We start from the raw sequence: 23,984 nt of genomic DNA, 5'->3' as shown, positions 1-23,984 counted from the left end.
TAGTTTTAGTTGTTGAATTATGTGTTAAAAACAGTAAAAACTGAGTCTTACTATGATTTAGAATCGGTTTATTTTCAACAAGCCATTAACTTACGTCTTAAGTTGCAGTGTTTGATACATTGCGTGTGCTACAGTCAGCATCCTTCACTACTACCAAGCTAGTGACATCAGCAAACGGAAATACACTCCTGGAAATGGAAAAAAGAACACATTGACACCGGTGTGTCAGACCCACCATACTTGCTCCGGACACTGCGAGAGGGCTGTACAAGCAATGATCACACGCACGGCACAGCGGACACACCAGGAACCGCGGTGTTGGCCGTCGAATGGCGCTAGCTGCGCAGCATTTGTGCACCGCCGCCGTCAGTGTCAACCAGTTTGCCGTGGCATACGGAGCTCCATCGCAGTCTTTAACACTGGTAGCATGCCGCGACAGCGTGGACGTGAACCGTATGCGCAGTTGACGGACTTTGAGCGAGGGCGTATAGTAGGCAAGCGGGAGGCCGGGTGGACGTACCGCCGAATTGCTCAACACGTGGGGCGTGAGGTCTCCACAGTACATCGATGTTGTCGCCGGTGGTCGGCGGAAGGTGCACGTGCCCGTCGACCTGGGACCGGACCGCAGCGACGCACGGATGCACGCCAAGACCGTAGGATCCTACGCAGTGCCGTAGGGGACCGCACCGCTACTTCCCAGCAAATTAGGGACACTGTTGCTCCTGGGGTATCGGCGAGGACCATTCGCAACCGTCTCCATGAAGCTGGGCTACGGTCCCGCACACCGTTAGGCCGTCTTCCGCTCACGCCCCAACATCGTGCAGCCCGCCTCCAGTGGTGTCGCGACAGGCGTGAATGGAGGGACGAATGGAGACGTGTCGTCTTCAGCGATGAGAGTCGCTTCTGGCTTGGTGCCAATGATGGTCGTATGCGTGTTTGGCGCCGTGCAGGTGAGCGCCACAATCAGGACTGCATACGACCGAGGCACACAGGGCCAACACCCGGCATCATGGTGTGGGGAGCGATCTCCTACACTGGCCGTACACCACTGGTGATCGTCGAGGGGACACTGAATAGTGCACGGTACATCCAAACCGTCATCGAACCCATCGTTCTACCATTCCTAGACCGGCAAGAGAACTTGCTGTTCCAACAGGACAATGCACGTCCGCATGTATCCCGTGCCACCCAACGTGCTCTAGAAGGTGTAAGTCAACTACCCTGGCCAGCAAGATCTCCGGATCTGTCGCCCATTGAGCATGTTTGGGACTGGATGAAGCGTCGTCTCACGCGGTCTGCACGTCCAGCACGAACGCTGGTCCAACTGAGGCGCCAGGTGGAAATGGCATGGCAAGCCGTTCCACAGGACTACATCCAGCATCTCTACGATCGTCTCCATGGGAGAACAGCAGCCTGCATTGCTGCGAAAGGTGGATATACACTGTACTAGTGCCGACATTGTGCATGCTCTGTTGCCTGTGTCTATGTGCCTGTGGTTCTGTCAGTGTGATCATGTGATGTATCTGACCCCAGGAATGTGTCAATAAAGTTTCCCCTTCCTGGGACAATGAATTCACGGTGTTCTTATTTCAATTTCCAGGAGTGTATTTTAGACTCACCTATCATATTAGAAGGCATGTCACTGGTATATATAAGAAACAATGCTGGTCCCAGCAGTGCCGGCTGCTGTGGCCGACCGGTTCTAGGCGCTTCAGTCCGGAACCGCGCTGCTGCTACGGTCGCAGGTTCGAATCCTGCCTCGGGCATGGATGTGTGTGATGTCCTTAGGTTAGTTAGGTTTAAGTAGTTCTAAGTCTAGGGGACTGATGACAGATGTTAAGTCCCATAGTGCTTAGAGCCATTTGAACCACTTTTTTGGTCCCAGCAGTGGTCCTTCAGGCACAGCCCACTTAGCCGTGCCCCAATTGGACGCCACCTCACAGCCGTTCTCCTTGCTGTGGAGACGTTTTGTTTCTTAAAGTTTGAAAGGAACCAAATTCTGGCACTTCTCTTATTTCATAACCGTCAAACTGCTGCAGTAATATTTAGTGATCAACTAACATATGAATAGCGGATAAAATGTGACGGAGCAGGAACTGCAGGTCAAATGGTTATTTTGCGATGGCAGATTCGTGGTTAAAGTTATTTTTCGATGTCAGATTTGATATCATACTTCTGGAAGTAGATCGCCGCGTGGGTTGGTTTCTGTATTACAGCCTGGGTGCAACGAGAAAGAATGCCGTTCCTAGCTGCCGGCAGATTAAATAACTATGAAAAGTGCGTTATTTTGGTACTATTTGTTCAAATAAAGTGCGGAACATGGCACTTCGACATTTAAAATGTTAACACTTCTGTCACAGTACCTTGCTACAGAACCGGTGGTGAATTACGGTGAACATCTCAAGAGTTAGCTGAGTATATCGGCAGAAATAACGGGCTGGAATGTGTGTCAGTTGTATAAAGACCCATCAATTGTCCTTCTGGCTTGCGCTGAAGATTGCCTAATTTAGGAAGACAAAACTAATATATGTTAGAGACACACACAGATCCCGCACAGTTCGGTCACACACGCCATCCATTGCACGCGCAAAACGTACCTGGGAGTATGTAACTGGAGGATTACGAATACTGGAGGCGCTTCCAGAATCGACTGCGTGTGGGAAAGAAAACATGACGACTGACGAAATAAGTTATACCCATATTCTCCGCTGAGAATAATGGGTTGGAGGAATACGAAAACTTCCGACTCGAACCGACTCGGGCACGAACTGCATGCAGGGAAGAAAACATGTGAGTGACGAAACATTTCCGGCGGTAACGTAACGGCGGCACTTCGAGTCTTGTGGAAGCAACGAACACAGACGAGATGCTACAGTTTCCTATAACCGGGCTATTGACGATTCGTCAAACCCGTACCTTCATCACCCGTGATGTAGGAGCACAGTAAGTGAAACCTGGCCAAACAGCTCGAGGCGTTCGGTTTGTATCGCTACTGCCAGTTAACGCGGCAGACGCATTTGCACATCGAGGTCGCGGGCGCGATTTCGCCACGGCGTTATACAAGGACGGCGGCTTCTGAATCCGCGGAAGACCGCCAGGTGATTGCGTATTGTTGTCGCTTCTGCTAATGACGTCCGGATTCCTTCCCGTCAGTGCAGCATTTCGTGAGGATGGTGGTGTAAGCGGCGGTTCTGGAGCTTCTGGGAGAGCAGATAGGCTCGCGAGTACGAGGTTTTTAAAAGATCCTAAGGTAAGCCTCGTGTACTGGATCCAGTAAATTAATCCCTCTATAATTCTGACAGCTCCTTCTGTCTCATTCTTTAAACAGCGATATTACTTTCCCTTGTTGCTATCCTCTTCAAATGGCTCTGAGCACTATGGGACTTAACTTCTGAGGTCATCAGCCCCCTAGAACTTAGAACTACTTAAACCTAACTAATATAAGGACATCACACACATCCATGCTCGAGGCGGGATTCGAACCTGTGACCCAGGCGGTCGCGCGGTTCCAGACTGTAGCGCCTAGAACCGCTCGGCCACCCGGCCGGCAGTACGAGGTCCTTACAAAAGTAAGGAGTGAGGCATTGGACTAGCATTTCGCTGCAAGCGTCTCCTAGCGCTGTTCCAGACAGTAAAAACAAAGGATTGAAACCCACTTTAGCACACTGCAGAAAAAAAAGGAAGGACATTGCTTATACAGCTTGGCCCACGGTAAATAGTACATTTGCAATTGGCCACCCAGCTAATACACTACTGGCCATTAAAATTGCTACACCAAGAAGAGATACAGATGGTAAACGGGTATTCATTGGACAAATATATTATACTAGAACTTACATGTGATTACATTTTCACGCAATTTGGGTGCATACATCCTGAGAAATCAGTACCCAGAACAACCACTTCTGGCCGTAATAACGGCCTTCATACGCCTGGGCATTGAGTCAAACAGAGCTTGGATGGCGTGTACAGGTACAGCTGCCCTAGCAGCTTCAACACGATACCACAGTTCATCAAGAGTAGCGACTGGCGTACTGTGACGAGCCAGTTGCTCGGCCGCCATTGACCAGACGTTTTCACTTGGTGAGAGATCTGGAGAATGTGCTGGCCAGGGCAGCAGTCGAACATTTTCTGTGTCCAGAGAGGCCCGTACATGACCTGCAACATGCGGTCGTGCATTTTCCTGATGAAATGTAGGGTTTCGCAGGGATCGAATGAAGGGTAGAGCCACGTGTCGTAATACATGTGAAATGTAACGTCCACTATTCAAAGTGCCGTCAATGCGTACAAGAGGTGACTTAACATTTGAGGTCATCAGTCCCCTAGGCTTAGAGGTACTTAAAGCCAACTTAGCTAAGGACATCACACCCATCGAGTCAGGATTCGAACCTGCAAGCGTAAGCAGCTGGGTGGTTCCGGACTGAAGCGCCTAGAATCACTCGGCCACAACGGCCGGCCTCGGAAAGTAAAAAGAACTATCAGCTGTTTTAAAATGATTCAGTGTAGGGACACAAGCAGTGTAAACGTTCACAGCTTCTCTTGACTGAGCTTTGCTTATTGACCTAGATTATGCAGCGAAACATGTGGAGCTTCTGAGTTGAATCGGAGCACCTGGTGCACAATCGCCAGCCGCAACACATTCGACAACAGGCACGCCGCCACACTGGGAATCCAATAGCTCGGTGCGAGAACAACTTGTTTAGGAGCAGTAGCTACGACAGAAACGCGTTTAAGGCGCGATCTGAAAACCCACTGGCAGGAATTCGCGCCAGACGGTGTGGATCTTGTCAACGACGCGTGCGTGACGTCAGCACCGTGGCGAGCGGTTCTCACGCGAAGGATTTATGCGAAAGTGGCCTCGCCTTATCAAGTGTTATTTTGTTGTCTGCTCTGTAAGCGGTGGGGATCAAAAGACTCTCGTGCATATTCGCGACGATAGCGCTTGTCGGACGTAGCAATCCGGCTCTGTCTCTATCAGTTACCAGCGTCCAAAGGTCGCTCTGGCGTTCGTTGTGTGGGACGATGTTCAGAAGGCCCAGACAGTCATACGAGGTGTGTTCAAAAACACACCGGGAATTTTTGTATTTTGAACGCCACCGCTTTTATCTATCCACCAAACACTTCAAGAACTCGATTTTACGGACAGCTGTTAGGTCTCTCAGCGATCTACATCTGCATCTACATGGATATTCTGCAAATCACATTTAAGTGTCTGGCAGAGGGTTCATCGAACCACCTTCACAGTTCTCTATTATTCCAATCTCGCGGAAAGAATGAACACCTATATCTTTCCGTACGAGCTCTGATTTCTCTTATTTTATCCTGGTGATCGTTCGTCACAGTTTTCATAATTTTTTGAAACAGGTAAGCCACAAGGGGTTGCATGCGCCGAAAATGGAGACTGGTGCATCGTTACAGTATTGGTTTTGGCTAAAAAATCACAACCAAGTGACGAACTGTTGGCAGGTTTATTATTTTGGGATAAAAGCCATGAATTGTTTCGCCACAAATCCGGCCGTTTTCTTCTGGATTGCATCAAGCAAAGTACGTTCAACCTGTAGATTGTTCAGTCTTGTGACGAGAACTTACCACGCACTACGTCGTTAAAACTGAGCACAGTGAGCATGATGTTCACATGTGACTGCACTTCTCAGGTTTCTTGCTGTCTGTGCCATACAAAACACTTACTCTGGCACTACTGGGCCGTAATTTCGACAACACACCCGTTGTTGTTGTTGTCGTCTTCAGTCCTGAGACTGGTTTGATGCAGCTCTGCATGCTACTCTATCCTGTGCAAGCTTCTTCATCTCCCAGTACCTACTGCAACCTACATCCTTCTGAATCTGCTTAGTGTATTCATCTCTTGGTCCCCCTCAACGATTTTTACCCTCCACGCTGCCCTCCAATGCTAAATTTGTGATCCCTCGATGCCTCAAAACATGTCCTACCAACCGATCCCTTCTTCTAGTCAAGTTGTGCGACAAACTTCTCTTCTCCCCAATCCTATTCAATACCTCCTCATTAGTTACGCGATCTACCCACCTTATCTTCAGCATTCTTCTGTAGCACCACATTTCGAAAGCTTCTATTCTCTTCTTGTCCAAACTGCTTATCGTTCTTGTTTCACTTCCATACATGGCTACACTCCATACAAATACTTTCGGAAACGACTTCCTGACACTTAAATCTATACTCGATGTTAACAAATTTCTCTTCTTCAGAAACGATTTCCTTGCCATTGCCAGTCTACATTTTATATCCTCTCTACTTCGACCATCATCAGTTATTTTACTCCCTAAATAGCAAAACTCCTTTACTACTTTAAGTGTCTCATTTCCTAATCTAATCCCCTCAGCATCACCCGATTTAATTTGACTACATTCCATTATCCTCGTTTTGCTTTTGTTGATGTTCATCTTATATCCTCCTTTCAAGACACTGTCCATTCCGTTCAACTGCTCTTCCAAGTCCTTTGCTGTCTCTGACAGAATTACAATGTCATCGGCGAACCCAAAGTTTTTACTTCTTCTCCATTAATTTTAATACCTACTCCGAATTTTTCTTTTGTTTCCTTTACTGCTTGCTCAATATACAGATTGAATAACATCGGGGAGAGGCTACAACCCTGTCTCACTCCTTTCCCAACCACTGCTTCCCTTTCACGTCCCTCGACTCTTATAACTGCCATCTGGTTTCTGTACAAATTGTAAATAGCCTACCGCTCCCTGTATTTTACCCCTGCCACCTTCAGAATTTGAAAGAGAGTATTCCAGTTAACGTTATCAAAAGCTTTCTCTAAGTCTACAAATGCTAGAAACGTAGGTTTGCCTTTTCTTAATCTTTCTTCTAAGATAAGTCGTAAGGTTAGTATTGCCTCACGTGTTCCAACATTTCTACGGAAACCCAACTGATCTTCCCCGAGGTCCGCTTCTACCAGTTTTTCCATTCGTCTGTAAAGAATTCGCGTTAGTATTTTGCAGCTGTGACTTATTAAACTGATAGTTCGGCAATTTTCACATCTGTCAACACCTGCTTTCTTTGGGATTGGAATTATTATATTCTTCTTGAAGTCTGTGGGTATTTCGCCTGTCTCATACATTTTGCTCACCAGATGGTAGAGTTTTGTCATGGCTGGCTCTCCTAAACTATCAGTAGTTCTAAGAGGTTAATATGCACAACTAAATGAAACAAAATAAACAAATAGACGGGAACACATAAAGTACTGGAAAATGGCTGCGTGAAAAGAATACTAGAAAACGGTGCTTCGCATAGGGCGGGATTCCCCCAGCTTTTACAGCTTTTATTTGTGATGTGTAGTGGCTTTGCCGGTGGAATATATGACACAAATTATCTTCTTTCCGCAGGAGACACCGCAGTGATGGCCCCGCCATATTGAGAACTGCCCGTCCGGCTCGATCCCGCTAGCAGTAAGGTGACGCCGAGCACAGACAGGTACGTGCGCGCCTCTGAATCAGTGGCACACACCTGCAGAAGTGAACGGCTGCGCTTAACGATGCAGCTCCCGCACTGGCTGAATCGCACTGCTGCCAACCGCGACAGCCGAAAGCGAGGAGCGGCATTTGAACTTGCAGCTGGCGCGTTGCGAAACAGGCCGCGCGCCGCCTCACAGGCTCATTCATACCACTTGGCCGGGACACAATGCGCCACCAGTTCAGTCTGTGTTGCAGAGGCCCGGTTGTCGGCGGGGCGCTTCAGCAGGCGTGGCAACTATTTTAGGGAATGAATGAGGAGATGAAACATCTTTGACAGCGTAGGTTTTAATGACTGAAAGAATACGTTTCGCTAGCAAGAGTGTCTGGCATTATCAAAGCTTGACTCTTTATTGCTGGTGGCACACTGGAGTGAGCTCGCGGCCAGAGATTATAGGAGGGTGAGTCAAATGGAAACCTTAAATATTTGTTTAAAATATTATTTATTGTGCAGAATTGGTACAAAGCTGTGTCACTTTTAAACATAATCTCCGCCACGCTCAATGCAAGTCCTCCAGCGCTTACAAAGGGCCTAAGCTCCTTCAGAAAAAAAATTCTTTTGGTAGTCCGCGCAACCACTCATGCACCGCGTGGCGTACCTCTTCATCAGAACGGAACTTCTTTCCTCCCATTGCGTCTTTAAGTGGTCCAAACATATGGAAATCACTTGGGGCAAAGTCTGGTGAGTATAGTGGATGAGGAAGACTCTCAAAGTGGAGGTCTGTGATTGTTGCAACTGTTGTGCGGGCAGTGTGGGGCCTTGCATTGTCATGTTGCAAAAGGACACCTGCAGACAACAATCCACCTCGCTTTTATTTGACTGCAGACCGCAGATGATTTTTTGGGAGAACTGTGGTCCCTCTAGGCATGTAACGCTCCAAAATGACGCCTTTTTCGTCCCAAAAGAGAGTCAGCATAACCGTCCCTGCTGACGGCTCCGTTCGAAACTTCTTTGGTTTTGGTGATGAGGAATGGCGCCATTTCTTGCTCGCTCTCTTCGTTTCCGGTTGGTGGAAGTGAACCCAGGTTTCGTCCCTAGTAACGATTCTTGCAAGGAAGCCATCACTTTCTCGTTCAAAAGCGCCGAAGAAGTTCTTCACAAGCATCAACACGTCGTTCTCTCATTTCAGGAGTCAGCTGCCGTGGCACCCATCTTGCAGACACTTTGTGAAACTGGAGGATATCATGCACAATGTGATATGCTGACCCATGACTAATCTGTAAACATGCTGCAATGTCGTTCAGTGTCACTCTGCGGTTTTCCTTCACTATGGCTTCAACTGCTGCAATGTTCTGTGGAGTCACAACTCGTTGTGCCTGACCTGAACGAGGAGCATCTTCCACTGAAGTCACACCATTTGCGAACTTCCTACTCCATTCGTAGACTTGCTGCTGTGACAAACATGCACCACCGTACTGAACCTTCATTCGTCGATGAATTTCAATAGGTTTCACACCTTAACTACGCAAAAACCGAATAACAGAACGCTGTTCTTCCCTGATGCAAGTCGCAAGTAGGGCGGCCATCTTTATGCTGATACTGCGACGGTATGTGTGCATTTGCACTACGCTGCCACCTACAGGCCATTCTGAACTCTTTTTGTAGCACGCTTACCAACTTACAGGATAACGGTGCGAAATTTCGATTTGTTATTACAAATTTAAGGTTTTCATTTGACTCACACTCGTATGTACCTAGCACACGAAAGCCCGAGAGGGCTTTTCTGTGGTCATTACCACTGCGGTTCTCCGCTTAATACCTGATACGGACGTTCGCTGAAGCACAGGAATAGAGGGTTCGTTCACCTTGAGTCTTTCTTATTTCTTCTTGAAGCTGTTGTCATGTTTGTGCACCTCTAAGGCTCTCCTGAGCAAGCACGCGTGGAGCTCTTCTCCGCGCAAGAAGCTCGGTGTCGTCGAATTTTACTACGTGCTAGGTCTCGCACAACGCGTGGACAACCACGGCCGATTTCTCCACCTGCCCCAACCTACAATGCCGCTTATTGTTCGGTGATCATGGTACTGATTGATTGTCATTCCAACATAGACTTTGAAACATCCCCTTAAAAAAATTCATGAATTACTGTACTGATAAACCTCTTACGTTATTTCATTTTCAAACAGGTGAGCAAAACTGAACGTACTCAGACATTACTGTCTTTACTTATTCTGATCAACACTAAACTGACACACAATTACTATTATTATTATTATTATTATTTTATTTTTATTTTATTTTTTTGCAACGCAGTCTGACTTTCAATACTCCCTACAAAAGAATGGCCCTGATTAACAATAACGTATACATTTCATGAATCACTTACCTCACAAAAATCTTCGTTACTCAAACTACTGCAATACAGCGAGCGCCACTACTGCCAGCTAAATAAAAGATTCTAACTACTCAAGGCACTAACTACTGATAGGCATAGTTAGCAAATGAAACAGTTTAATGGAGAACAGACAAAGTATTTACTTAATAGTGCTCAAAAGTCATAATATATGTGTATCAGTTCATGACATCCTGTAATACAAATTTTCTTTTTCTGACGGACACACGTCCAGATCGTCCGCTCTCAAAACTGTACCATCTCTCTCCCCACATCCACCACTGCTGGCGGCTCACCTCCAACTGCGCAACGCTACGCGCTGTTCACATGCAACTGCCCAACACTACAATAGTGAATATTCCACAGACTGCTGCCGGCCGAAGTGGCCGCGCGGTTCTGGCGCTGCAGTCTGGAACCGCGAGACCGCTACGGTTGCAGGTTCGAATCCTGCCTCGGGCATGGATGTGTGTGATGTCGTTAGGTTAGTTAGGTTTAACTAGTTCTAAGTTCTAGGGGACTAATGACCTCAGCAGTTGAGTCCCATAGTGCTCAGAGCCTTTGGACCATCCACAGACTGCACACAGCACAGCCAGTGATTTTCATACAGAGCGCTACGTGGCGTTACCAACATAAAAACCTAAACAGCCTACTTACATGTACAAGGCACGCGGTGCATTCCGGACATTGCAAGTGGGTCCCTTTTTTGTCCTTTCCCTATCTGAGACACTTTTTGATCTTCTTTCTCGGTTTAAAAATAGTCTTTACAACGTGTTGGCGGAATATGCGGCAGGTTCTGCCGGTCACCGTGGCAATGTATGCCAGAGTGCCCGTACCCGACATTTCTTTTTCATAAGTGTCACTTCGCCGAGTGTTTCGTTTCGTGACACTTTCGTGTGACTGGCGGTGTGTAAGTAGGCTGTTAAGGTTTTTATATTGGTAACGCCAACTAGCGCTCTGTATGAAAATCACTGGCTGTGCTGTGTGCAGTCTGTGTCTGATTTGCATTGTTGAAAAATTCTCTATTGTAGTGCGTAGTTACATGTTAACAGCGCGTAGCGTTGCGCAGGGAAGTGAGCCGCCAGCAGTGGTGGATGTGGGGAGAGAGATGGCGGAGTTTTGAGAGCGGATGATCTGGACGTGTGTCCATCAGAGACAGTAAATTTGTAAGACTGGATGTCATGAACTGATAAATATATGAATCGTTCATTTGCTAACTATGCTTATCAGTAGTTAGTGCCTTCAGTAGTTCGAATCTTTTATTTAGCTGGCAGTATTGGCGTCGCTGTATTGCAGTAGTTCGAGTAACGAAGATTTTTGTGAGGTAATAATTCATGAAATGTATAGGTTATTGTAAGTCAGAGCCATTCTTTTGTAGGGATTACTGAAAGTCAGATTGCGTTGCGCTAAAAATATTGTGTGTCACTTTAGTGAATGTCTGAGTACGTTCAGTTTTGCTCAGCTGTTTGAAAATCAAATAAGATGTTTATCAGCACAGTAATTCAACATTTTTTCTAAGGTGACGTTACATAAAGGGGACGTGACAGGTGTACTCACCGCACCGCAGAACACTTACAGACATGTATCTCCCGCCCGAGCTGCGGACCACATATTCGTCTTAAGCGCGTTACAAGCCCATTTATCATCTCTCTTTTCTGGCTCGCATGGTGGTCTGACAGCTTGTGGAGGTATCGGTCTATCTGTGTCGGTTTTCGAAACACACTGCAGCGAAGGTTCTCGCCATCCCTCGTAACAAACTGTTGGTTCTTTTCTACACTACTGGCCATTAAAATTGTTACACCAAGAAGAAATGCAGATTGGACAAATATATTATACTAGAACTGACATGTGATAACATTTTCACAAAATTTGGGTGCATAGATCCTGAGAAATCTGTACCCACAACAACAACCTCTGGCCGTATTAACGGCCTCGATATGCCGGGGCATTGAGTCAAACAGAGCTTGGATGGCGTGTACAGGTACAGCTGCCCATGCAGCTTCAACACGATACCACAGTTCATCAAGAGTAGTGACTGGCGTATTGTGATGAGCCAGTTGCTCGGCCACCATTCACCAGACGTCTTCAATTGCTGAAAGATCTGGAGAATACGCTGCCAGGGGCAGCAGTCGAACATTTTCTGTATGCAGAAACGCCCGTACAGGACCTGCAACATGCGGTCGTGCATTATCCTGCTGAAATGTAGGGTTTCGCAGGGATCGAGTGAAGGCTAGAGCCAAGGGTCTTAACACATCTGAAATGTATCGTCCACTGTTTGAACTGCCGGCAATGCGAGCAAGAGGTGGACCGAGACGTGTAACCAATGGCACCCCATACCATCAAGCCGGGTGATGCGCCAGTATGGCGATGACCAATACACGCTTCCAATGTGCGTTCACCGGGATGTAGCCGAACACGGACGCGACCATCATGAGGCTGTAAACAGAACCTGGATTCATCCGAAAAAATTACGTTTCGCCATTCGTGCACCCAGGTTCGTCGATGAGTACACCATCGCAGGCGCACCTGTCTGTGATGCAGCGTCAGGGGTTTCCGCAGCCATGGTCTCCGAACTGATAGTCCATGCTGCTGCAAACATCGTCGAACTGTCCGTTGCAGATGGTCGTTGTCTTGCAAACGTCCCCATCTGTTGACTCAGGGATCGAGACGTGGCTGCACGATCCGTTACAGCCATGCGGATAAGATGCCTGTCATCTCGACAGCTAGCGTTGGGATCCAGCACGGCGTTCCGTATTACCCTCCTGAACCCACCGATTCCGTATTCTGCTAACAGTCATTGGATCTCGACCAACTCGAGCAGCAATGTCGCGATATGATAAACCTAAATCGGGATAGGCTACAATCCGACCTTTATCAAAGTCGGAAACGTGATGGAACGCCTGTCAACTGCTGTTTGTGTATGAGAAAACGGTTGGAAACTTTCCTCATGTCAGTACGTTGTAGGTGTCACCACCGGCGCCAACCTTGTGTGAATGCTCTGAAAAGCTAATCATTTGCATATCACAGCATCTTCTTCCTGTCGGCTAAATTTCGCGTCTGTAGCACGTCATCTTCGTGGTGTAGCAACTTTAATGGCCAGTAGTGTACCTCCGTAGTAAATTTTGTGTTGGCGTGGACACTGTTCAGGTGCCTTAGGAGGTCACCGAGCTATTCCTCGCCATAGCGCCACACAACGAAGGTGATGCCTGCATATCTGTACCACGCCTTATGTTTACTACCTACTAAGCCCAGCGCCTGTGCTTCGATATGTTCCACGAAGAAACTGGCCACCACTGGAGTGTGTAGAGCTGCCCATTGCGGCGCCTTCCGGTTGTTAGTATTAGGGTTTCAGTCCACATTTAAGAGAGCATGCGTGGTGTCTACGCTACAGGGTCTGTAGCTAATAAGGGCTGCAAGCGTCGAAAATAATACGTACAGTGGCAGCTGTAGTGGAGAAGAGTACTGCTCTCTTGAGTGTGGAGGTGAAAGTCGAATACAGAGAAGACGTTCGGTTAGTCACTGATCTTTTATTGCGAGCATCTCCCCCGGAACGCGTTCCTTCCATATCGATGGCTAAGGAAAGTGTTACAACTCAAAAAATGGCATTTTTGAGCTATTACCATCGCTTGTATACTTTAATGTAGACAAGTGTAATGTGCCGCGAATACATAGAGAGAAAGATCCATTATCATTTAGCTACAATATAGCTGGTCAGCAAGTGGAAGTGCAGTTAATTCCATAAATTATCTGGGAGTAGGCATTAGGAGTGATCTAAAATGGAATGACCATATTAAATTAATCGTCGGTAAAGCAGATGCCAGACTGAGAATCACTGGAAGAATCCCAAGGAAATGCAGTCCGAAAACAAAGGAAGTAGGTTACAGTACACTTGTTCGCCCACTGCTTGAATACTGCTCACCAGTGTGGGATCCGTACCACATAGGGTTGATAGAAGAGATAGAAAAGGTCCAACGGAGAGCAGCGCGCTTCGTTACAGGATCATTTAGCAATCGCGAAAGCGTTACAGAGATGATAGATAAACTCCAGTGGAAGACTCTGCAAGAGAGACGCTCAGTAGCTCGGTACAGGCTTTTGTTGAAGTTTCGAGAACATACCTTCACTGAGGAGTCAAGCGGTATATTACTCCCTCCTACGTATATCTCGCGAAGAGACTATGAGAGTTTTGTTTAGGGATTTAAATAAGTAAGGTTATAATTCAAAAAGTTGACGAAATTTAAAAATTGGAAAGTTTTTAGAGCATTAAAGAATATTTGTTCCTATTTTCATTGTTCTTACATGAATCCCTTATTTACCAGCTACAGTTAAAAATTTTGAATGGTTCTGCTGTAAAATCTTGATTTTTTGCGTTGGAACATTTTCCTTCTGAGTCATCGACGTCTCTATGTTCTCAGGCGATCATTTCCAGCAGTTTTCCCCAAATTAGTAAAATCACCCTGTATAGCTCGGGGGTGCAATTTTTTGAAATCACACATACGAGTGAAACACAAGAGCGTGCTATACTGAGCATCACGCCTTTGCAAATATTTCAGTTTGTTGACATTTAACGTAGGAAAAAGTTAATACATGTGCCCACTGTATTGAACCTAGTGGCTTTGAAATAAACATCAATAATAAAATGAATGTAGCATAATCACGGACAATGAAACTATAAAAACAGAGAAGTGACAACTGTTATCTCGTGTATCACGATGGTTGTCGGACCCCCCATAAACACGATCGTTTGCGATGGTAAAGCCCAGGTCTGTTTTAGTGTAGTCACCGTAGCCGAGCCTCACTCAGGTGCAGATGACAATTGCAGTACTCGGCCGTCTAACCGCCTTTCCGCTACGTGATTTCCTCTGGCAGAGCTATGAGGCATACAGTGCAAATTTCGGTGTTAACCACATCCAGCCACGAGTCAGTGGACGGCGTCACGACACGATACCCCTGTCCGTATCGATATCCGGTCAGTTGCGGACAGAAGTCTCGTATATTTTTGTAATTTCGAAACGTGCGCCCCGGACGGCGTGCAGAGCGCGAGTTCCCAGCCGTGGATTGACTTGGCCCACGTTTCACGCGCCGCCAGCAGCGCGGCTCGTAACGAGGCGCTATCTGCGCATGCGCGGCGCATCTACCTGCGGTGCGCGCGCGAGGAACACTCGCCACTAATTTGTGGCAGTTCTCCCTAGCGCGCCTCCGTGCGGCGTATCTTCTGGAACGTTCTCTTACCAGTCGTCTGTCGATGCAGTCATTACAGAGATAATTTTACGTTGCCTGCGAAAGTCTAGCAACCCGACTGTATTTGGTACCAACATTGCAAACTTAGTTACAAACAACTTGCAAAGAAGTTAGACCACATACACTATGTGATCAAAAGTATCCGGACACCCCAAAAACATACGTTTTTCGTATTAGTTGCATTGCGCTGCCACCTACTGCCAGGTACTCCATGTCAGCGATCTCAGTAGTCATTAGACATCGTGAGGGAACAGAATGGGGCGCTCCGTGGAACTCACGGACTTCGAGCGTGGTCAGGTGATTGGGTGTCACTTCTGTCATACGTCTGTACGAGAGATTTCCACACTCCTAAACATCCCTAGGTCCACTGTTCCGATGTGACAGTGTCCACGTGAAGGGACACGTACGGCACAAAAGCGTACAAACCAACCTCGTCTGGTGACTGATAGAGGCCGTCGACTGTTGAAGAGGGTCGTAATGAGTAATAGGCGGACATCTATCCGGACCATCACGCAGAAATTCCAAACTGCATCCACTGCAAGTACTATCACATTTAGGCGGGAGGTCAAAAAACTTGGATTTCAGGCGGGAGGTAAGAAAACTTGGAATTCATGGTCGAACGGATGCTCGTAAGCCACACATCACGCCGGTAAATGCCAAACGACGCCTCGCTTGGTACAAGGAGCGTAAATATTGGACGATTGAACAGTGGATAAACTTTGTGTAGAGTGACGAATCACTGAACAGAATGTGGCGATCCCATGGCAGAATGTGGGTATGGAATGCCCAGTGAACGTGATCTGCCAGCTTGTGTAGTGTCAATAGCAAAATTCGGAGGCGGTGGTGTTATGATGTGGTAGTGTTTTTCACGGAGGAGGCTTGCACCCCTTGTCGTTTTGCATGGCACTACCACAACACAGGCCTACATTGATGTTTTAAGCACTTTCTTGCTTGCCACTGTTGAAGATCAATCCGGGGATGGCGATTGCATCGTTCAACACGATCGAGCACCTGTTCGTAACGCACGGCCTGTGGCGGAGTGTGTTACACGACAATAACATCGCTCTAATGGACTGGCCTGCACAGGATCGTGACCTGAATCCTACAGAACACCTTTGGCATGTTATGGAACGCCGACTTCGTGCCAGGCCTCACCGACCGACATCAATACCTCTCCTCAGTGCAGCACTCCGTGGAAAACGGGCTGCCACTCCCCAAGAAACCTTCCAGCACCTGATTGTACGTAAGCTTGCGAGAGTGGGATCTGTCATCGAGGCTAAGGGTGCGCTAGCACCATACTGAATTCCAGCATTACCGATGGAGGGCGTCACGAACTTGTAAGTCATTTTCAGCCAGGTGTCCGGATACTTTCGATCACATATGGTATATACACCGACGGAAAAAACGAGAAACTAATTCATGTATAGAAATGAAATTTCGGGAATACATTTGTGTAGGTAGCATATTTTAGTGATTAACATTGCGAGATCACAGGTTAATGTAGTTAATGTAAGCGCGAGATAAGCCATTGGTCCGTGCGTATCCGTCTGTTAAAATGCCTTGCCCTCATGTGTAAAACTGGATGGATGACGAAGTTTTTGGCATGACAGGATATTAATATCTGTCTCACTGCAAGAATTTTCTCTTTAGTCTAAGTTTTCGAATATATTACGCTTCTTACCTGGACCCTGTTTCGGTATCTGTACCGTATTAAATAAAAGTCACGAAAGATAAACTTTTACTGTTACTAATATTCCCCTTTGGAAACAGTGATCTAGTTGATACTCGGTGCAACAAATACAGAATTTATTAAACAACTGTATTTTTGCCGTCTGTAGAAATGAAGATCTGTCAATACAATGTTTCAGACAGTGTGTTACGATTACCTGGCCAAATTTTAGAACGATGAGCATAGCATTAATATCGAAAATTTAGCCGCCCAGGGTAGCCGTTAGGTCTTAGGCGTCTTGTCACGGTTCGCACGGCTCCCCCCGTCGGAGGTTCGAGTCCTCCCTTGGTTATGGGTGTGTGTGTTGTCGTTAGCGTAACTTAGTTTAAGTTTGATTAAGTAGTGCTTAAGCCTAGGGACCGATGACTCAGCAGTTTGGTCGCATACCCCTTACCACACATTTCCAAATATCGAAAATTTCGGAGAAATTAGGTAAAAAGTACTCTGAAGGAGTATCGCTAACAGAAGTTGATCAGCTGTTAAAATCAGTTCTCGATTTCCGCTATAAACGAGAAAAAACTGTAACTGTCGAATCCACTTAGCTCCGTTTTTTGCACCGCGTCACGTGACTCAGATTTGGCTTCCAACCTTACCAGTTCGTGCTACGGGCGTGCGCTGTGTATATGTACACGATGAACGAGAACTCCACCGACAAAATTTCGAAATTTATTCAGGCACGTTTTCTGAGTTATTTAGATGCGACGGATGCCTGGTCTGCGGTGGCTCGTTACAGAGTTATTACGTGGTTAATATTTATTCAGTTTGTTATCCGGTTACCTATGTTTCCGTGAAAATATGTTGCCAACAGCGAAAACTCCTGTTGCATCAGACAGCCAAGCCATGAAACGAAAACCACAGAGTAATGCAAACAACTCGCAGAAGTACTGTGATAGGACTGCAGTCGCTGAGGGAGCAGCGAAGCATAGCGTAGCTGCCGCTCTGCCGTTTGCATTCAGTGAAGCCATACACACGGTGTAAATCGTCCACTTCTTCACCGGTAAACCTGTCCATACTGCTGTGTGCCACTGTCAACATGCAACTAACACTGGCGGAGAAACAAACGCAAGACAGAAATGAGCGGTACTGAATACACGCTCGAATACTTAAAGCGGGCATTACTGTCGTCACCAAGAGGCGCCCTGAGTGGATGCAGCTCGTCTGTTTCCGGAATAGACATACAGCGCATGCCGTCGACATTTGCACTGTTGTGCAGATGTTTTAAGTGCAATACGGACAAAGACAAACAGCAGCAAGAAAGCCAGCTAAATGTAATTACTCTGTAACATCCACCGCGGGTTCCTTATATCAGACACTCTGGAATTCCTCCTGCATAACCTCCGAAATTTTGTACCCGGAGTTCTGGTTCGCCCTTTATACCTACGATCTACGGTTGCAAACTATTCGCGGTAATGGGCGCTGTTAGTAATCTAAACAAAGACCTTGTAAAAAATAACTAGACTCACTGATGGCGCTGCAGTCGCGGGACAATTTGAACCTTCGGCTGGACGCCATTATAGTGGTTGTAGTCTGATGTGTTTAGTAGTATTGTTGTTTATGAAGATCCTGATTCAACGTTGTATATTTGTTGGGGCGTACATACAGTATTTGTTACTCGTAATTCTACTGTCTGTACATTCCAATCAAAAGAAGTACAATGGTGAAGAGTTACGCAGCGATTAATTGTACAAATAAATTCGAGAAAGGAACGAATAATACATTTCACAGGTGTGTGAATATTTTAAGTTGTTTCGTATGTCAGTGCACTTGCTTAATAAATGTTTTTGTAACACGGTATTAGCATAATGTCTGTGCATCTATTTTCAGGTTTCCTTTCTCAAAACCACAGCTGTTACAAAAATGGTTACACGCTGTCAGGAGGCAAGATTTCCGACCGACAGAATACCATTTTATATGTTCTGATCATTTTGAAGAAAGTTGGCTGATCGGTAGTGTTTTCATGGTCTAGGTTAGGTTGAAACTTGATAATTTGGTCGTGTGTTGCCAAAGCACTATGCCATATGTAACGCACTTCTCGTCATAAAATCTAAAGCAAGGTAGCATCAGAAAATATCTATTAATATAGTGGGCAAATCTTTCAGTATTTTGATGCATTTTGCGTACATCTATCGTAAATGAACTACGAAAAATGCTAGGGATCCAGTACATAAGTTTTAGCTACGGCTGATTTCATGTAGTACGTAAGATAAATTCATTAACAGTGACTAGTTGCTGTTTGTTCATAAATTAAAAAGTATATTGTAGTAAAGCATTTAAATGAGGCATTATGTTTGTGACCTAACTCAAGGGAAGGCATTTTATAACCAAAAGCGACGTATAAACATTCGAACTCCGCGCGTCAGTTTACCACTCTAATGGCCGCCGGCCAGCTATTCAATTTGTCCGCTCTTCACAGTCGACCACTCCTGCGGTTGTGGGGGCCTGAATCTAAACGACAACACGACAGCTCCCTGATGTTTTGGTACCGGCAGGCGTTAAAGCCTCGTAACGGGGAAACATTGCAGCAGTTCAGTGGCCAAGCGAGCCTCACACGTAAGGCTCAGTCCCGAACTGGCGAAGGATGCACGGGTAGTTTGGGGGAGGAGACCAGACAGCGAGGTCACCGGTATCGTCGGATTAGGGAAGGATCGGGAAGGAAGTCGGCCGTGCCCTATCAAAGGAACTTGCCTGAGCGTTTTGAGGAATCACGGAAAACCTAAATCAGGACGGCCGGACGCGGGATTGAACCGTCGTCCTCCCGAATGCGAGTCCAGTTTACTAACCACTGCGCCACCTCGCTCGGTGAGAAGGAAGGAGACGTTCTAGTGGGGCGGGACTTTGATGGCAGGCTCGGTCACTTGGGTGCGTCGGAAACCGATCCACGTCCAACAGCTCAACGCACACATTTTCTACCATGTTGCCCGAAAGAGAGCTTTGCTCAGTATTTTAACACATATAGTTGAATGCTCACACGATACATCACACAAACTTAAAGCCTGTCGATTCAACAAAATGTTTATTATAGTTACGAACAACGTCAATTCGATCTATCATTCAGAAAATGTGGTAAATGCTTTTGAGGTGCATATCAAATACGAAAGGAAATGTCTACACTACGCTTTTCTCTTCTCTTACGGGTATTGTTGTACTGTATGTGATCTTTACCAGATGAGATTCACAGTGAACGTTGAAAAAGTTGCAGCTGTGTTTTTATTATCACGACATATGAGAGAGACGGTGTCTCGGATACAATGCGCGAGTTGGGGCGGCAATTATAAACAAGCAGAGCCTTTCTTCGCTGCGACGAGATCTTTTCAGGAAATTTTGCTCACCAACTTTCTCCGCAGAATGCCAAAATATTTTATTAACCCCCCGCCCCACCTTACACGGAGAGAAATGACCACTGTAACGAAACATGAGAAATCAGAGCGCCCAGAGAAAGATTTAGGTGTTCATTTCTCTGCCGAAAACATATGTGCAAAATTGAAGCGTAATCATGTAGATGTGGTTCAAAAATGGTTCAAATGGCTCTGAGCAGTATGCGACTTAACTTCTGAGGTCATCAGTCGCCTAGAACTTAGAACTAATTAAACCTAACTAACCTAAGGACATCACACACATCCATGCCCGAGGCAGGATTCGAACCTGCGACCGTAGCGGTCACTCGGCTCCAGACTGTAGCGCCCAGAACCGCACGGCCACTCCGGCCGGCTGTAGATGTGGTTGAACAAGTAGACACTTACGTCTAACAAAAACTGTCTCGACACAGAAATACACCACTAACCTCTGTGTCCTGACGAAGCGGCAATCCGGCATATGAAATCAAGTCAGCTTTCTCCGGAAAGCCGCCCGTTGTGGCCGAGCGGTTCTAGGTGCTTCAGTCTGGAACCGCGCGACCGCTGCCGTCGCAGGTTCGAATTCTGCCTCGGGCATGGATGGGTGTGATGTCCTTAGGTTTAAGTAGTTCTAAGTTCTAGGGGATTGACGACCTCCGCTGTTAAGTCCCATAGTGCTCAGAGCCATGCGAACCATTTTTTCTCCGGAAAACTGAACTCTAAAGGATCAGCTTATGATGTCCCTTCTGAAGAGCAAGACCAAGTAAAATTAGCGAATCGTAAACGTACATGAAATAAAAACCGTCTTTCGGCCGCGTCAGAAAATCAGAGAGATTCAGAAAATCAGAGAGATATTGCGCCCTGTGAAGGGCAGTCATGGGCTCACAGTCCCAGGTGTTCACAGGATTCTATGGGAATGTAACAAACAGCAGCTACGTGAAACAGTCTATCCGAACCAGGCGCGGATTCAAGGCTTTTACTGCAATACTTTATTCTTCTCTCTTTCCTTGTGCACTTCCTGACATCACAGAAGCCAGGATAACGTAAGAGAGGGACGTTGTATACCTCAGCTGTCTGTCAGTCGTGCAAACTTTGCTATTTATTTATGTAACCTAATCACACTAGCGTCTTCGGGCCTCTTTCTTACCTCTACGTAAACTTGACTACTCTTCAATTCAGATTTAAGTGGCTGGCAGAGGGTTCATCCAACCAGTTCCACTCTATTTTCAGCGCGCGGGGAAAACGAACACTTAAACCTTTTCGCGCGAGCCCCGATTCCTCTTATTTTATTACAATGATCATCGGAGCCTGATTTCATACATGCAGTACTTTTTGATACATGATAGTTACCTGAGAAATAACGATAATTTTAATACAACAAACAGTAATAAAATTAATTTGTGTGTCTATAGAGACAATGTGAATAAATAGTACTGACTAAGAAGCAATAATTATACAACTGTTGCTGCTGCCATTGATAATGATCATGCAATAATAATGATAATAATAGTAATAGTTATAATAATAATAATGATAGTGGTAGGTATAAAAATAATTTATAGGTGAGCAAAATATTTTCTGGGGAAGGGAAATTAAGTAAGACTGCACCAGCTAAGAACAGTGGGAAATGGGGAAGATCTGGTTGGAAAGAAGGATGTAAAGCGTAACGTGTGCATAGAGACAGGTGGTAGTCATTGTTGCGTAGGTATACCGTTAGCTCTCTTTTGAAACTAGGAATGTTATTTATTTCTCTAATATAATGAGGGACGCCACCCGAGAGTCGGGTTCATGCTGCCGAGAAGGATTCGAGAAAGCTGCTGAACGATGGAGTGGGACAGACACGATTTTGCTCCGATGGGGATGAGTGTTTCTGCTGTGTTCTTCAGCGAAGAGATTTAAGTTCGAGAAGAGATATAAGGGAGGGTGTACGTTGATAAGACAGTGAAAAGAAAGAAAGGGTATGAAAATCTTTGCGATTGTCTGCATCCAGCGATGATAGCCGTGCATATGTTGGTGAAATACGATCAAAGAAGCGAACGTCACAGATATATCGAACACAGGCGTTGATAACCAGTCATTGACGCCTTGAGCGTTCGTGAGAAAGTCCTTGCAGGATAACATCGCTGTAATCAATATCTGGAAGTATAAGTGTTTGTATAAGTTTCTTTTTGAGGTCAAGAGGGAACAGATTTTTATATTTTTTTAGGTCATGGAGAAATACTAACGCTTTCTTGTACAGTGCGGTTACGTGCACAGTCCAATTTATATTTTCACCCGTTAGTACTCCTAGACTCTTTGCTGCAGGAGAGAAGTTGATATTTGTCCCATTTAGGGTTAAAGATGATTGTTGTTGTTGTTGTGGTCTTCAGTCTTGAGACTGGTTGGATGCAGCTCTCCATGCTACTCTATCCTCTGCAAGCATCTTCGTCTCCCAATACCTACTGCAACCTACATCCTTCCGAATCTGCTTTGTGTATTCATCTCTTGGTCTCCCTCTACGATTTTTACCCTCCACGCTCCATCTACGATTTTTACCCTCCACGCTGCCCTTCAATACTAAATTGGTGATCCCTTGATGCCTCAGAACATGTCCTACCAACCGATCCCTTCTTCTAGTAAAGTTGTGCCACAAATTTCTCTTCTCCCCAATTCTAGTCAATACCTACTCATTAATTACGTGATGTACCCATCTAATCTTCAGCATTCTTCTGTAGCATCACATTTCGAAAGCTTCTATTTTCTTTTTGTCTAAACTATTTATGGTCCACGTTTCACTTCCATACATGGCTACACTCCATACAAATACTTTTAGAAAAGACTTCCTGGCACTTAACTCTATACTTGACGTTAACAAATTTCTCTTCTTCAGAAACGCTGTCCTTGCCATTGCCAGTCTACATTTTATATCCTCTCTACTTCGACCATCATCAGTTATTTTGCTCCCCAAATAGCAAAAATCCTGTACAAGTGTCTCATTTTCTAATCTAATTCCCTCAGCATCACCCGACTTAACTCGACTACATTGCATTATCCTCGTTTCGCTTTTGTTGATGTTCGTCTTAAAGATGATATAGATTCCCAATATTTCGCACAAATGAGCGTAGAATGACCAATGAGTACTGCTTGAGCTTTGGATGGCTTGAGCTTTAATCCTATATCTTTCGCCCATTTTGATAGAGCACACAGGTCGATACCGATATTCTCCATAGGATAGAACTGGAGCTCACGAGCGTACACATGGTATTTCAAGTTGGACAAAACAGATGACATCTTTGACATAAAATGAAAAGAGTGTAGAATCCAGTACTGAACCCAGGGTGTCGCTCTATACTACCTGCGTCCGTTGTGACTTTATCATGCCGGACTTGACGCACTGTTGGCGAGACGTCAGGTTTGAGCGAAACCATTACGCTGCACTTAGCGAGAAACTGAGGCTGCTAACTGTGGCAAGTGAAATGTCAAAGTCAACAGTGTCAAAGGCTTTGCTGAAGTGTAAGGAGCACACGATAGTCGCCTTTTGTGCATCTATAATAAGCTTCAGGTCCTCTGTAACCTTTATGAAGGCAGATGTGCTGCGATGATGAAAACTGATTGGTATTTGCCTGTTAGGTTATCTGTAGTTAGGTAGTTTGCTAGCTTGTCGCGGACTATATATTCTAAGGCCTTGGACGGTGCATGAAATTGGAAATTCGTGGTAAGTACTATGGGACCAAATTGCTGAGGTCATCGGTCTCTAGGCTTACACAGTACTTAATCTAAATTAACTAACTTACGCTATGGACAACACACACACCCATGCCAAAGGAAGGACTCGAACCTCCTACGGGGGGAACCGCGAGAACCGTGACAAGACGCCTTAAACCGCACG

The 23,984-nt window shown here is 45.9% G+C and overlaps 1 long non-coding RNA gene across 1 annotated transcript in view; it reads left to right on the top strand.

Moving 5' to 3' along the window:
• Positions 1–7,362: 7,362 nt before the first annotated feature.
• LOC124616782 overlaps positions 7,363–23,984 on the top strand; it is a 166,049-nt gene continuing 149,427 nt past the window's right edge. The window contains exon 1 of the long non-coding RNA XR_006979883.1: positions 7,363–7,452. This is a non-coding gene — a long non-coding RNA (uncharacterized LOC124616782). The remainder of the gene's footprint in view (positions 7,453–23,984) is intronic.

The sequence above is a fragment of the Schistocerca americana genome, chromosome 5 (assembly GCF_021461395.2).
Source record: "Schistocerca americana isolate TAMUIC-IGC-003095 chromosome 5, iqSchAmer2.1, whole genome shotgun sequence".
NCBI classification, from domain to species: domain Eukaryota; kingdom Metazoa; phylum Arthropoda; class Insecta; order Orthoptera; family Acrididae; genus Schistocerca; species Schistocerca americana.
The sequence above is the reverse complement of the archived record's forward strand: the minus strand, read 5'-3'. Positions and strand labels throughout refer to the sequence as shown.